Genomic DNA, 15,927 nt, shown 5'->3' with positions numbered 1-15,927 from the left:
TGCAACCTGGATGCTTATTTTATTTCTTTTTTCTGTTAAGTTCTCTGGCTAAGATTTATGATACTAGGTTGAATAAAAGTGGCAAGAATAAAAATTTTTGTCCTGTTCCTGATTTTTAGGGAAAAATGTTCAGTTTATCACTGTTGACTGGGATGTTTGCTGTGGTCTCATCCTATGTGGCTTTTATTGTGTTGAGGTACTTTCCATCTATGTCCACTTTTTTGAGCATCTTTATTATTGATGTTGAATAGTTAAAATGCTCTTTTTGCATCTATTGAGATGGTTCTACAATTTTTATTTTTCATTTCGTTAATGTGGTTTACTATGGAGATTGACTTGTGTATGCTGAACTTCCTTACATTTCTAGAATAAATTCCACTTGATCATGTTGTATTAATTTTTAAATGTATTATTGAACTTGGTTTGTAATATTTTGTGAAGACTAATTGCATCTATGTTTATCATGAATGACCTATAGCTTTCTTTTCTTTTTAAATTTTTTAAATTTTCAATTGCAGTTGACATACATTTTATATGAGTCTCAGGTGTACACTACAGTGATTAGATATTTCATAACTTACTAAGTGACCATTCCAATATATCTCACACTCACCCGACACCATACTTAGTTATTACAATACTTTTTGTATGTTTTATTGATTATGTTGTTACAGTTGTCCCAATTTCTTTTCCCTTTGCTCCCCTCCACGCAGCAACTGCCCTCCCTCCAGCAGTCCCCCACGCTTAGTCCATGTCCATGGGTTATGCATAAAGCTTTTTTCAACACGCTCCACCCTTCTACTATGCTTCTTAATTCCTGCACCATTTCCCTCCCTTTTCCCCTACCACCTCCCAGCTGATGTCCCCCCCATGCTCCCCATACCTATGATTCTGTTCCCACTCTAGTTGTCTGCTTAGTTTACTTTTGTTTCCATTCCCTAGCTTCTGCTGTTGATAGTTGTGATACTGTTTTCATTTTAATGTTCATAGTTTAGATCTCCTTTTTCTTAAATAAGTCCCTTTAACATTTAATATAATAATGGCTTGGTGATGATGAACTCCTTCAGCTTTACTTTGCCTGGGAAGCACTTTATCTGCCCTTCCATTCTAAATGATAGCTTTACTGGATAGAGTAATCTTGGTTGTAGGCCCTTGCTTTTCATTACTTTGAATATTTCCTGCCAGTTCCTTCTTGCCTGCAAAGTTTCTTTTGAAAAATCAGTTGACAGCCTTAGAGATACTCCTTTGTAGGTAATTCTCCTCTCTTGCTGCTTTTAAGATTCTCTTTTTAGAGTCTGAAGATGGCTGTGGTGTAAGTAGCGGTGTTGTCTACTTGCTCCCATCACGGAAAGGCTTGGAGTACAAACATGGAGAAGACTGAATGAGTGCGAATTTCAGATAGCACAAGCAGGGAAGGAAGTGTGGGAGCAGAGTGGAAAAGGGAAGAAGGCTCGCCTGCACTCTCAAGGGGAGTCGCTGGGTCCACAACCCAGTCACTGGGCCCCCCAACACAGCACCACTGCCATACTGCACCCCAAAGGGGCAGCTGCAGACTGGTTCATTGGCCAGGATCTGCTTGGAAACTGCCACTAGCCATAGGCGCTGGGACCAGTGGAGTCCCGGAAGGAGACAATAGGAAGGTTTACATGAAACAGCCGGAAATGTGGGAGGACAGAGAGTGGCCCGGACTGTGAGAAGCTGTATGAACTGAGTCTAGGTGGGGACCCCTGGGCTGGAAAATCTGGGCTGGCAACACTGTGCACCAGGCACATGCATCACGACACCACTAAACAAAAAGGAGCAGAACTAAACCTGGGAGAGGGGCCAATACAGGAGACCTGCGGTAGAAACGCAGACACAGTGGGGACCTCAGGCAGGCAAGCAGTGCACAGAGGCAGTGAGACACTGCCAGCCAGGGATGGACACAGCCTGGTGCTAAGGCTTGGAGCACAGAGACTTCATGGGAGGAGGAGCAAACACAGGACCCAAGGCTGGGTGGTGACTAGGGACATCTGCACTGGCTTGCCCGCAGAACAACATTGCTAGAGAAGCCTGAGCATTGCTGCAGGGTGCCACAGGACAAGTGAGGAGAGACCAACTCAGTGTGGCTCACAGCAGAAAGTTGCAGCAGGTCCACGAGTGAGAGAAAAACAGCCACAGAAACCAGCCAGAGCTCCTGACAGCCAGCCAACCAGAAAAGATTTGAAACTCATGGAATTTTGACCAGGGGTGGATCCAGAAAAAGAAGACTGTGCACAAAGGTTGAATTGAGTAAAAACTCTTTCTTTTTCTTTCTTTCTTTTTTTTTCTTCCCTTTTTCTCATCCCTTTTGTTTTCTTCTCTTTTTTATCTTCCTTTTTATTTTGTTTTAGTTTCTTCTTCCTTTTTTCAAAACACTTTCTTTAATCTGTTTCCTACCTTCTCTTCCTCCTATCTTTCTTCTTTAATTTTTGTTTGTTTATTTGTCTGTTTTGCTTAGCCTCCCTTACACAGTAAACATATAGCATATAATTGCTATTTAAATCTAATACTATACACTTCCATGTTCTCACTTTATTCTGCATTCTTCCCCCTCCTTTTTAACATACAATGTAAATATTACTTACTGTCTCACATAGCCTTGACCCTACTTGCTACTATTATTATTCTATTATCTTCCCTCTCAAAAATTATCTTATTTTCATTTAAAAAAACTTTTACCTGTTTCTCCTATAGTGTAATAGTCTTAACCTCTCTACATTTATATTAATACTGGCTCATTTGCTGCTGATAGTGGGATTGTGGGTGGGGGATATTTTGGAGGGTGTGGGTTTCTTGCCTGGGTTGTGTGTTTATGTTTTAAAAGCATCTCCACAAAAGAACTCAAGACAAGGTGGGAAGAGTGACTCTCAATCAACTAGCCAGAGGGAAGGATCCACCAAAGAGTAACTGAAATACAACCAGACAGCATAAAGAAATGGCATAAAGGGCATCCCAAGAGCGTCAGGCTCAGGAGATCAAAGACACTGCACCACTGAATCCCCCAGGTCTTCTATAAAGAATCTCATACCATAAAGGTGGGAAATCAAAGCAGACAAATCTGATAAACAAAAACAAACAAGAAGAATCCAACATGGGAAGATGGGAAGATACAGAAACAACCTCCCAATGAAAGGAAAAGAGGAATCCCCAGAAAGAGAGATAGATGGAATAGACATAAGCCAACTACCAGACATGGAATTAAAAAAAATGGTGAGAGCCCTTTTCCTCCCACCGGGGCTGTGCTGGGCCTGCAGGTCTGTGGCAAGCCGCGGCCATGGGTCTCTCATCTGCAGGATGGGGTTTGTGAAAGTTGTCAAAAATAAGGCCTACTTCAAGAGATACCAAGTGAAATTTAGAAGACGACGAGAGGGTAAAACTGATTACTATGCTCGGAAACGCTTGATAATCCAGGATAAAAATAAGTACAACACACCCAAATACAGGGTGATAGTTCGTGTAACCAACAGAGATATCATTTGTCAGATTGCTTATGCTCATATAGAAGGAGATATGATAGTATGTGCAGCTTATGCTCATGAACTCCCAAAGTATGGTGTGAAGGTTGGCCTGACAAATTACACTGCAGCATATTGTACTGGCCTGCTGCTGGCCCGCAGGCTTCTCAATAGGTTTGGCATGGACAAGATCTATGAAGGCCAAGTGGAGGTGACTGGAGATGAATACAATGTGGAAAGCATTGATGGTCAACCTGGTGCCTTCACCTGCTATTTGGATGCAGGGCTTGCCAGAACTACTACTGGAAATAAAGTTTTTGGAGCCCTGAAAGGAGCTGTGGTTGGAGGCTTGTCTATCCCTCACAATACCAAACGATTCCCTGGTTATGATTCAGAAAGCAAAGAATTCAATGCAGAAGTACATCGGAAGCACATCATGGGTCAGAATGTCACAGATTATATGCATTACCTAATGGAAGAAGATGGAGATGCTTATAAGAAGCAATTCTCTCAATACATAAAGAACAGCGTAACTCCAGACATGATGGAGGATATGTATAAGAAAGCTCATGCTGCTATATGAGAGAATCCAGTCTATGAGAAGAAGCCGAAGAGAGAGGTTAAAAAGAAGAGGTGGAATCGTCCCAAAATGTCTCTTGCCCAGAAGAAAGATCGGGTAACTCAGAAGAAAGCAAGCTTCCTCCGAGCTCAGGAATGGGCTGCTGAGAGCTAATAAACCAAACCACAATTTTCTATGACGATTTTTCAGATAAAGATAATAAACTTATTCAACAAGCAGCAAAAAAAAAATGGTGATAAAGAAGCTCTATATACTTGACAATCTCAAAGAAAACTATGACAAACTCCAGGGAAATTACAAAAAATTACAGGGAAGCTACAAGAAACTTACAGATAACTACACCAGCATAAAAAAGGACATAGAAACTATCAATAAGAACCAGAAGAAATGAAGAATACAATTTCTGAAATGAAGAAAACAGTAGAATTGATCAAAAGCAGGTTAAATGAAACAGAGGATCGGATCAGTGAATTAGAGGACAATATAGAAAAAAACTCCCACACTATACAACAAAATGAAAAAATATTTTTTAAAAAATGAAGAGGGTTTAAGAGAACTGCAGGACAACATGAAACTAAACAACATTAGAATCATAGGAATACAAGAAGGAGAAGAGGAGGAGCAAGGGATAGAAAACTTGATAGGAAAAGTAATGACAGAAAATTTTCCTAACCTGATGAGAGAAAAAGTCATGCAAGTCCAGGAAGCACACAGTGTCCCAATGAAGAGGAACCCCAAAAGGCCCACTCCAAGACACATCATAATTAAAATGGCAACATTCAAAGACAAAGAGAGAATCCTAAAAGCAGCAAGAGAAAAACAGCAAATAACATACAAGGGAGCTCTGATAAGGCTATCAACCGATTTCTCAACAGAAACACTACAAGCTAGAAGGGAGTGGTCAAAAATATTTGAAACAATGAAAAACAAAGGCCTACAACCAAAACTAGTCTACCCAGCAAGGCTCTCATTCAAAATGGAAGGTGAAATAAGGAGTTTCTCAGACAAAGAGAGACTAAAAGAATACATCTCCACAAAACCAGCATTGCAAGAGATGCTAAAGGGAATGCTTTAAGAAAGAGAAGAAAAAAAGAGAGGGAGAGGAACACAGGCACAAAGGGAAATGAATAAATACCTGTCAATAATAACCTTAAATGTCAATGGATTAAAGGCTCCAATTAAAAGACATAGGGTAGTGGAATGGACATGAAAACATGACCCACATATTTGCTGTCTACAAGAAACACACCTCAAAACAAAATATTTACACAGACTGAAAGTTAAGGGATGGAAAAAATTATTCCAAGCAAACAGACCTGAAAAAAAAGCTGGGGTAGCAATACTTATATCAGACAAAATGGATTTCACAGCAAGGGCCATAAAAAAGAGACAAAGAAGGACATTTCATAATACTTAAGGGAACAATACACTAAGAAGATATAACCCTAGTAAACATATATGAACCCAACATAGGAGCACCCAAATATATAAGGAAAATACTAGAAGACTACAAGCATGATATCAACAGCAACACACTCATAGTAGGGGACTTTAACACTCTATTATCAACAATAGACAGATCTTAGAAGCAAAGAAACACCAAGGATATACAGGCATTGAACAACACACTAAACCACATGGACTTAACTGATATATATATATAGAACTTTTCACTCCAAAGAAGCAAAATACAGATTCTTTTCAAATGCACATGAGACATTTTCAAAGACAGACCACATGGTAGGACACAAAACAAGCCTCAACAAATTCAAGAAAATTGAAATTATATCAAGCATCTTCTCAGATCACAATGTCTTAAGACTAGAAATCAACCTCAAGGAAAAAAATCAAAGACATCAAACTCATGGAGAATGAATAACATGCTATTAAATAATGAGTGGGTTAACAATGACATCAAGGAAGAAATCAAGAACTTTCTGTAAACTAATGATAATGAACACACAACAGCCCAAAACCTATGGGATACAGCAAAAGCAGTCCTGAGAGGAAAGTTTATAGCAATACAGGCCTACTAGAAAAGGATATAAGAATCTCAAACAAAAAATCTAACCCAACAGATACAAGAACTAGAACAACAACAACAAACAAAGCACAGGGCAAGTACAAGGAAGGAAATCATCAAGATCAGAGCAGAATTAAATGACATAGAGACTAAACAAACAATTCAAAAAAATCAACAAAAGTAGGAGCTGGTTCTTTGAAAAAATACACAAAATCGACGAGCTTTTAGCCAGGCTCATCAATAAAAAAAGGGAGAGGATCCAAATAAACAAAATCAGAAATGAAAGAGGAGAAATCACGATTGATATCACAGAAATACAAAGGATTATAAGAAATTACTACAAACAACTGTATGGCAAGAAATTTGACAACCTAGTTGAAATGGACGAATTTCTAGAAACATATAATCTTCCAAAACTGAATCAAGAAGAAGCAGAAAGCCTGAACAGAACAATAGCAAAGAATGAAATTGAAACAGTAGTAAAAAATCTCCCCTCACACAAAAGCCCTGGATAAAAGACTTAAATATAAGTTGTGACACCATAAAAGTTCTAACAAAAAACATACGCAGTAAAATTTCAGATTTTCCATGTATCAATTTTTTTGCCAATATATCTCCTGGGGCAAGGGAAATAAAGGAAAAAGTAAACAAATGGGACTACATCAAATTTAAAAGCTTCTGAATGGCTAAAGAAACCATAATCTAAATGAGAAAAGAACTGAATATATGGGAGTACATATTTGCCAATGATACATTGGACAAGGTTTTAATCTCCAAAATATATAAAGACCTCATATGACTCAACACCAGGAAGGCAATCCAATTGAAAAATGAACAATGGACCTGAATAGACACTTCTCCAGAGAGGACATAGAGATGGCCCATAGACATATGAAAAAATGTTCAACATCACTAGTCATCAGAGAGATGCAAATTAAAACCACAATGAGATATTACCTTATACATGTCAGAATGTCTATCAACAAACAAATGCTTGCTAGGATGTGGAGAAAAGGGAACTTTAGTGCAGTGTTGGTGGGAATGCAGACTGGCGATGCCACTGTGGATAACATTATGGAATTTCCTCAAAAAAATTAAAAATGGAACTGCCTTTTGACCCAGATTCTACTGCTGGGAATATACCCTAAGAATACCAAAACACCATTTCAAAAGAACTTATGCACCTCTATTTTCATAGCATTGCTATTTACAATAGTCAAGTGCTGGAAATAACCTAAGTGCCCATCAGTAGATGAGTGGATTAGAAAACAGTGGTATATTTACATAATGAAATACTACCCAGCAAAAAGGAAGAAGGAATTTCTACCTTTTGAGACAGCATGGATGGAACTGAAGACTATTATGCTAAGTGAAAGAAGTCAGTTGGTGAAAGACTAATGCCACATGATCTCACTTATAAGAGGAAGCTAAAAAACAAAATAAATTAATGAGCAAAATAGAACATGGGATGTGGAAAAAGGGAACAGATTAATAGCTGCCAGAGGGGAGGGTGATGGCGGAAACAAGTGGAAGGGATTAATCAAAGAACATGTATGAATGACTCATGGACATAGACAATAGTGTGGGGATAAACTCTGGGAGCAAATGGTGGCCTGAGCAAACAAAGTCAAAGGAAAAATAATTAGGACAGCTGTAATAGAATGAACAAAAATAAGAAATAAAAAATAATGACAGAAAACTTTCCTACTTTGGTGAAGAAAATAGACATACAAGTCTAGGACACTCAGAGCCCCCGCCCCCCAAAATGAACCCCAAAAGGCCCACCCCAAGACATGTTATAATTAAAATGCAAGATGTTCAAGACAAGGAGAAAATCTTTAAAATATAGTTTTGTTTTCCTGTGGTGTCTTTTTCTGATTTTAGTAGCAGAGTATTGCTTACCTTATAAAATGAGTGTTTGATGTATTTCCTTATCTTCACATGGAAATTAAAAAAAAAAAAAGCTGGGGTAGCAGACAAATTAAATAGTCTTCAAAAAAAGAAAATAACAAGAGATAAAGAAGGTCACTTCATAGTACTAAAAAGATTAACCCAACAAGAGGATATAATTCTTGTGAACATATATGCACCCCACATAGGAACATCTAAATATATAAATAAAATTTTGGTGGACATAAAGAAAGAGATGGACCACAATAGTGTAATAATGGCGGTGTTTTAAGACCCCACTGATGTCAGTGGATAAATTTTCCAGACAAAATACAGCGAGGCAACAGCCACCTTAAAAGACACACTGAGATATCCAGTCAAGATAGTGGTGTGGGCAGACATGGCTCGCCTCTATGCACAACCACATCAAAATTACAACTAAAATACTGGACAACCATCAGCTAGAACCATCAGAAATCAAGTTGAATGGAAGTCTGACAACTATGGAATTAAAGAAATCCCATCCATCCAGGAGGGTAGGAGGGGTGCACATGCAGAAACAGATGGTCTCTCACCCCTCTGTGTGGATAAAAATTCAGGAGAGGTATCTCAGGAGTGGGGAGTCTGAATCCCACACAAGGCTCCCCAGTCCAGGGTTCCAGTGTCAGAAAGATAAATCCCCACAACTTTTGGCTGCAAAACCCAGTGGGGACTTCTGGCCAAGATGAAGGCCTAGACAGACAAGCTGCATCTCCCTCCACAAATGAGAAGGAATACAACTACCTCAAAGCTAGAGAAAACCAGAAGTTCCAAAGAACTGAGCTGCATGGAAGCCCAACAAACAAAGATACAAAGAAGAAATACTCATCCAGACAAGTGTGACAGCTCTATCTAAGACACAGAGGCAACCAAACACAGGAGCCTGTCAAGATGAGGAGACAGAGATGTATGGACCAAAAGGGGGAACAGATTAAGGTTCCAGTGGGAGAACTAAGCGATGAGGAGATAGCTAACTTAACAGATGCAGAAATCAAAACACTGCTGATAAAGATGCTCACAGACTTGACAGATATGCTTAAGTATGGCAACTGCATAAGGGAAGAAGTGAAGGCTATGCTAAATAAAACAAAGGAAAATCTACACAAAACCAATGGTGAAGAGAAGGAAACTGGGGTTTAAATAAATAATTTGGAATAAAAGGAAGAAAAGAATAGTCAACCAGTACAAAATGAGGAAACAAGAATTGGAAAAAATGAGGAGAGGCTTAGGAACCTCTGGGACAACTTTAAACGTGCCAACATCCAAATCATAGGGGTGCCAGAAGGAGAAGAGAAAGAGCAAGAAATTGAAAGTTTATGTGAAAAAATAACGAAAGAAAATTTCCCGGATTTGGTGAAAGAAATAGACATATATGTCCAGGAAGCATAAAGAGTCCAAAAGAAGCTATACCTAAAGAGGGCCACACCAAGACACATCATAATTAAAATCCCGAAGGTGAAAGATAAAGAGAAAATTTTAAAAGCAGCAAGATAAAAGCAGGACTTACCTAAAAAAGGTTGCCTATAAGACTATCAGCTGATTTCTCAAAAGAAACTTTGCAGGCAAGAAGGGACTGGCAAGAAGTATTCAATGTGATGAAAAGCAAGGACCTACAACCAAGACTACTGTATCCAGCAAAGCTATCATTTAGAATGGAAGAGCAGATAAAGTGCTTCCTAGACAAGGTAAAACTAAAGGAGTTCATCATCACCAAGCCATTACTGTATGAAATGTTAAAGGTACTCATTTAAGAAAAAGAAGATCAGCACTATGAACATTAAAATGACAACAAACTCACAACTGTCAACAACTGAATCTAAAAAATAGAAACAAAACCAAACTAAGCCAACAACCAGAACAGGAACAGAATCATAGGTGTGGGGATCATTGGGAGGGTTACCACCTGGGATGGGGAAGGGGGAGCAATGGGAAAATGGTGCAGCAACTAAGAAGCATTATTGATTGGTACAAAATAGACAGGGGGAAGTTAAGAATAATATAGGAAAGGTTGAAGTCAAAGAACTTACAAGCACAACCCATGGATATGAACTAAGGGGGGGGATTGCTGGAGGGAGGGGGGTACTGGGAAGAGGGGAGCTAAGGGAAAATAAATTGGGACTACAGTAACAACGTACTCAATAAAATATACTTAAAAAAACCCAGTGGGGAATGAGTTGGTGGAAGAAACTGCTGGATCCCCAAGCAGTTCCTCTTAAAGAACCCACACATGGACACCTACTCAGACTCACACTCTCTGAGTTCAATCAGCTTGAAAGGCACCAGTCATATATGGGGAGAAACTAAAGAGTCTGACATCAAGGTAAGCAGAAGACATTGTCTCTTTTGTAAACCTTCACCTCACAGAGCTGGTAAGCTGGTGCCATATCTGAGAGTTCATCAAGCTTGCTAACACCGTTTGACCCAACTTGAAGATCCCCAGAGACTCTGTCACACCCAACTCATGGGCCCACTCTGCTGCTTTTCCATATGAATGGCTGGTCTTGATTCATGCTTCACAACTTCCTAAATCCTATCTAACAAGCAACAGCTGGCCTCAGTGAGCTCCAGGTCTGGTACCACAGGCAGACAGCTTAGTTTCACAGCTTGGCTTTGCCCCAAAATCTCCAAGTCCAGCACAAGTAGCAGCCACCTCAGATTGCTTTATAGCTCAGTCAGAGTGCCCCAAGCAAAACACAGGTCAGGGCTGACTTTGGCCTGCACCATCCAGGAAACCCAGGACCAGGACACAGTTGCAAACAACATGTGAGTGCCACCACCCTATCCCTGCACAGCTGAACCTCCACAGAGTGCAGAGGTTGGTGGTCATGATTACGGCCAGTCCTTGTAGATGACTGGCCTGGGTAAATCCATGTTATTGATGTGCCAACAGCAACTAAGTCTCAACTACAAAAGGAGGGTGGACTCAGCCCACACAAATGGTGCACTTCAAGTACCCAGCTTGGGTGATAGGGATGGCTGTGCCACTGGACCCTAGAGGACACCTACTGCCAAGACATAGAGTCAAAGCAGCTCTACCTAATACATAGAAACAAAAGGGAGGCTCCCAAATTGAGGAAACAAAGAAATGTGGCCCAAATAAAATAACAAAACCTCAGAAAAAAAAAAAAAAAACTAAATGGTGAGATCCAACCTATCAGATGCAGAAAACAAATATCCTGGACTGGATGGCTTCACGGGGAAATTTTACTGAACATTAGAAAAACTAAAACCTATCCTTTTGAAACTATTCCAAAAAAAATTAAAGAAAAGGGAAGACTTTCAATTTCTTTTTACAAGTCCAGTATTATCCTAATTCCAAAACCAGATAAAGACACTAAAAAGAAAAAAGTATAGACCTATATTCCTGAAACACACAGTTGCAAAAATCCTCAACAAAATATTTTCAAACCAGATCCCGCAGTACATTAAAAAGTTCGTACACCATTATCAAGTGAGATTTATCCTGGGGATACAAAGTTGGTACAATATGTGTATATCAATAAAAATGATACATAAACAAAACATAGGGTAAAATCACATGATCATATTAATAGATGCAGAAAAAACATTTCATAAAATCCAGCACTCATTTATGATAAAAACTTTTAGCAAAGTGGTAATAAAGGGAACATACCTCAATGTAATAAAGACCATATATGGCAAACCCACAGCCATCATCATACTTAATGGGCAAAAACTAAAAGCATTTTCCTTAAGATCAGGAACAAGACATAGATGTTTGCTTTCACCACTATTATTCAACATAGTCCTGGAAGTACTAGACACAGAAAAAAGTCAAGAAAAATAAAATAAAAGGCATCCAAATTGGAAAGAAGGAAGTAAGACTGTCATTTTTTGCACATGGCCTGATATTGTATGTAGAAAACCCTAAAGACTTCAACAAAAACTACTTGATCTAATAAATGAATTTGGCAAAGGAGCAAATTACAAAATTAATATTTAAAATTTGGTGGCATTTTTATATGCCATGAATGAACTATCACAAAGAGAAATTGATAAAACAAATTTATTTATTATTGCAATCACAAAAAAATAATAAGAGACCTAGGAATAAATTTAACCAAGGAGGCAAAACACATGTACTCGGGAATTTATAAGATGTTAAAGAAAGAAATCGAGGAAGATACAAATAAGTAGAAGTGTATACAATGTTCATTTATAGGAAAAATTAACATCATTAAAATGTCTGTAGTCAAAGCAATCTAAGAATTAAATGCAATTCCTATTAAAACAAAAATGGCACATCCTACAGATCTAAAACAAATATACCAAAAATTTATACAGAATGAAAAAAGTTCATGTATGGCCTCTGCAATCTTGGGAAAGAATAACGAAGTTAGAGGTACCATCTACCTGATATTAAATTATGCTACAAGGCCATAGTAATCATAACAGCATGCTATTGGCACAAGAACAAGTTATATAGATCAATGGAACATAACAGAGAGCCCAGAAATAAACCCACACCTTTATGTTCAATTACTATTTAACAAAAGAAGAAAGAGCATACAATGGAGTAAAGACAGTCTCTTCAATAGATGGCGTTGGGAAAATTGGACATGTAAATGCAAAAATATGAAACTAGACTTCCAACTTACATCATACACAACAGTATGGTGATTGCAAAGGGTAGAGGGGTGGGCATACATGAAAGAAGGTATAAGGGGGATAAGTGGTTATGGAAAATGATAAAATAAAATAAAATAAAAGAATAAAGTATAAATAAAGACAAGTATAAGTCAGAAAACCATAAAAATCTCAGAAGAACACATAAGCAGTAAAGTTTCAGGCATTGCTCATAGAAAATGAAGCAAGTAAAAAATAAACAAATAAGGATACAGCAAACTAAAAAGCACAGCAAAAGAAACCATCAACATAATGAAAAGGGAACCCATTGTATGGGAGAACATAGATGCCAATGATACATCTGAAAAGGGCTTAATTTCCAAAAACAATATAAAGAACTTATACATTTCAACACTAAGAAGACAAAAACACAATTAAGAAATGGGCAAAAGACCTAAATAGACACTTCCCTAAAGAGGACATACATATGGCCAAGAGATATAGGAAAAAATGCTCAATGTCACTACTCATCAGAGAAATGCAAATTAAAACCACAGTGAGATATCATCTCACACCTGTCAGAATGGCTATCATCAATAAATCAATAAAAACAAGTGCTGGTGAGGAAATGGAGAAAAAAGATCCCTAGTGTACTGTTGGTGGGACCGCAGACTGGTGCAGTCACTGTGGAAAACAGTATGAAATTTCCTCAAAAAAACTAAAAATGGAACTTCCTTTTGACCCATTGATCCCACATTTAGGAATATATACGAAAAACTGAAACACGAATTCAAAAGAATACATGCACCCCTACGTTCATTGCAACATTATTTACAATAGTCAAGAGTTGGAAGCAGCCCAAGTGCCCATCAGTAGATGAGTGGATTAAAAAAAAAAAGCTGTGGTACACTTACACAATGGAATACTATTGCCCTGTAAAAAAAGGAAGTCTTTGTGTGTGTGTGTGGGGGGGGGGCAACAGCATGTATGGACCTGGAGAATATTATGCTAAGTGAAATAAGCCAGTTAGAGAGAGACAAATACCATATGATCTCACTCATATGTGGAATATAATGAACAAAGTAAACTACAAAATAAAATTAAAACAGAAAATGGATATGGGGAATAAACTGACACTTGTCCGAGGGGAGGATGGTTGGGGAACTGGATGAAAGAAGGTTAACTGATTAAGCAAAAAAACAGGAATGGTTTGTGTGACATCGACTTTGATGTAACCTGGCAGCCAAGGAGAGTGAACTGGAATGTCCATGCATGAACAATGACGACTTCACTGTACTATTCAGTGGGGATGGGAGACACCATTGAGTGAGTATGTGTACTGTATGGCCATTGCATTCAAAATAACTGAGGGAGTAGAGCAATAAATTGGCATCAAATTTTGCATTAAGCTTGAACATTTCTCCATGGAAACTATTCAGATAATTCAGTAGGCTGTAGTTATGGAAAACTGCTAATTGGCAGCTTCATCTTGACAACATGCCTACTCATGCATCACAACTCCTGTAGGGTTTTTGTTTGTTTGTTTTTGTTTTGGCAAACCATTCAATCACCCAGGCAGCCCTCGCTAGTGTGGCTCCTTGGATTGAGCGCTGGCCTGTGAACTGAAAGGTGGCCAGTTCAATTCCCAGTCAAGGCACATTCCTGGGTTGTGGGCCAGGTCCCCAGTGGTGGCGTGCGAGAGGCAACCAATCAATGTTACTCTCACACATCCCCTGTTTCTCTTCCTTTTTCTCTCCCTTCTGCTCTCTCTAAAAATAAATACAATCTTTTTTTTAAATCACCCAGGTGACTCAGCCCCTCTACAGCCCAGATTTGGCACCCCGTGAATTCTGGCTTTTCCCCAAACTAAAATCACCTTTGAAATGGGAGAGATTTCAGATTGCTGATGAGATTCCAGAAAACACCAGGAGGGTAGCTGATGGCGATTGGGAGAACTGTGTGAGGTCCCGAGGTGCATACTTTGAAGGGGACTGAGGTGTCATTGTCTTATGTACAATGTTCCTTGTATGTTCTTCGATAAATGTCTCTATTTTTCATAGTACATGGCTGGATACCTTCTGGACAGACCTAGTATAATTTTATGTTTATCTTTTAGAAACTGCCATACTCTTTTTCCACAGTGGTTGCTCATTTTACATTCTCACAACCAGGTCATGAGGGCTCCAATTTTTCCTCATTCTCTCAACACTTTTTATTTTCTGTTTTTGTTTTGTTTTATTTTATAATAACGGCCATCATAATGTGTGTGAACTGGTAATCAATTAAGATTTAGAATTGCATTCCCCGAATGACTTGTGAGTTGAGGAACATTTTATATGCTTTTTCTTTTTTTTTTACCACGTACAATCTTAGAATTATATTCCAGTTCTCTGCCCATTTATGAATTTTTTTTTAATTTTGGAGTCTTATATTTTTGTATATTAATCCCTTATGACACTTGGGTTGCATATATTTTCTCCCAGTCTACCTGTTACCTTTTCATTGTGTTGGTATTTTAATTTGATGTAACAGAAGTTTTTAAACTTGATGAAGTCCAATTTTAAAAATTTTGTTGCTGCTTATGTGTTTAGTGTCATGTCCAAGAAATCCTTTGTCAAGTCCTATAGTTTTTACACAGAAGCTTAGAATTTTATTACTTATATTTAGATGTTTAATCAATTTTTAGTTAATTTTTGACATGTGTTAAGGAAAGTGTCCAATTTTTTTTCTTTGCTCATGGATATTCAGTTTCTAAGCACCATTTGTGGAAATGCCTTTCCCCATTGAATGGAATTGGCTTTCCTATCTAAAATCTATTGACCATGTATATGAGGGGTTATTTGTGTGCTCGCTATTCTATTCCATTGGTCTACATGTTTATTCTTATGACATAACCACAATGTATTGTTTTCTCTAGCTTTGTAGTAAGATTTAAAATCAGGAACTGTGAGTTCTCTGTTTGTTCTTCTTTTGAAAGAAGGTGAAAGAATTAGCTAAACAACATGCATACAACAGTGTGGGCATTGCCTGAGGGAGGGGGGGCTGGGTGGAAGTGAACAAAGGGGGAAAATTAGGGACAACTGCAATAGCATAAACAATAAAATACAATAAAACTTTATAAAGTCTACAAGGAAATTGTGTCTAGGACAGTTTACTTTTAATCTTCAATCTGCTTTTTATTGTGTAAAACCTATAGTGAAATGTTTGAATGCTATTAAGATTACTTTGTACCAAACGGGATTTTCATAAACTCTATTCAGCAGAAAATATAATTTCTAAATGAAACCGCTTCTGATAATGTAGTGAACATTTATGACTTCAGACATAATAAA

The 15,927-nt window shown here is 38.1% G+C and overlaps 1 pseudogene; it reads left to right on the top strand.

Annotated features, from left to right (window-relative positions):
- The first annotated feature begins 3,300 nt into the window (after window positions 1-3,300).
- LOC149990456 (large ribosomal subunit protein uL18 pseudogene) lies at window positions 3,301-4,228 on the top strand (annotated as a pseudogene).
- The last annotated feature ends 11,699 nt before the right edge of the window (window positions 4,229-15,927 follow it).

This window comes from Furipterus horrens, unplaced genomic scaffold (assembly GCF_987537825.1).
Source record: "Furipterus horrens unplaced genomic scaffold, mFurHor1.1.pri manual_scaffold_17, whole genome shotgun sequence".
Lineage (NCBI taxonomy): Eukaryota > Metazoa > Chordata > Mammalia > Chiroptera > Furipteridae > Furipterus > Furipterus horrens.
The sequence above is the reverse complement of the archived record's forward strand: the minus strand, read 5'-3'. Positions and strand labels throughout refer to the sequence as shown.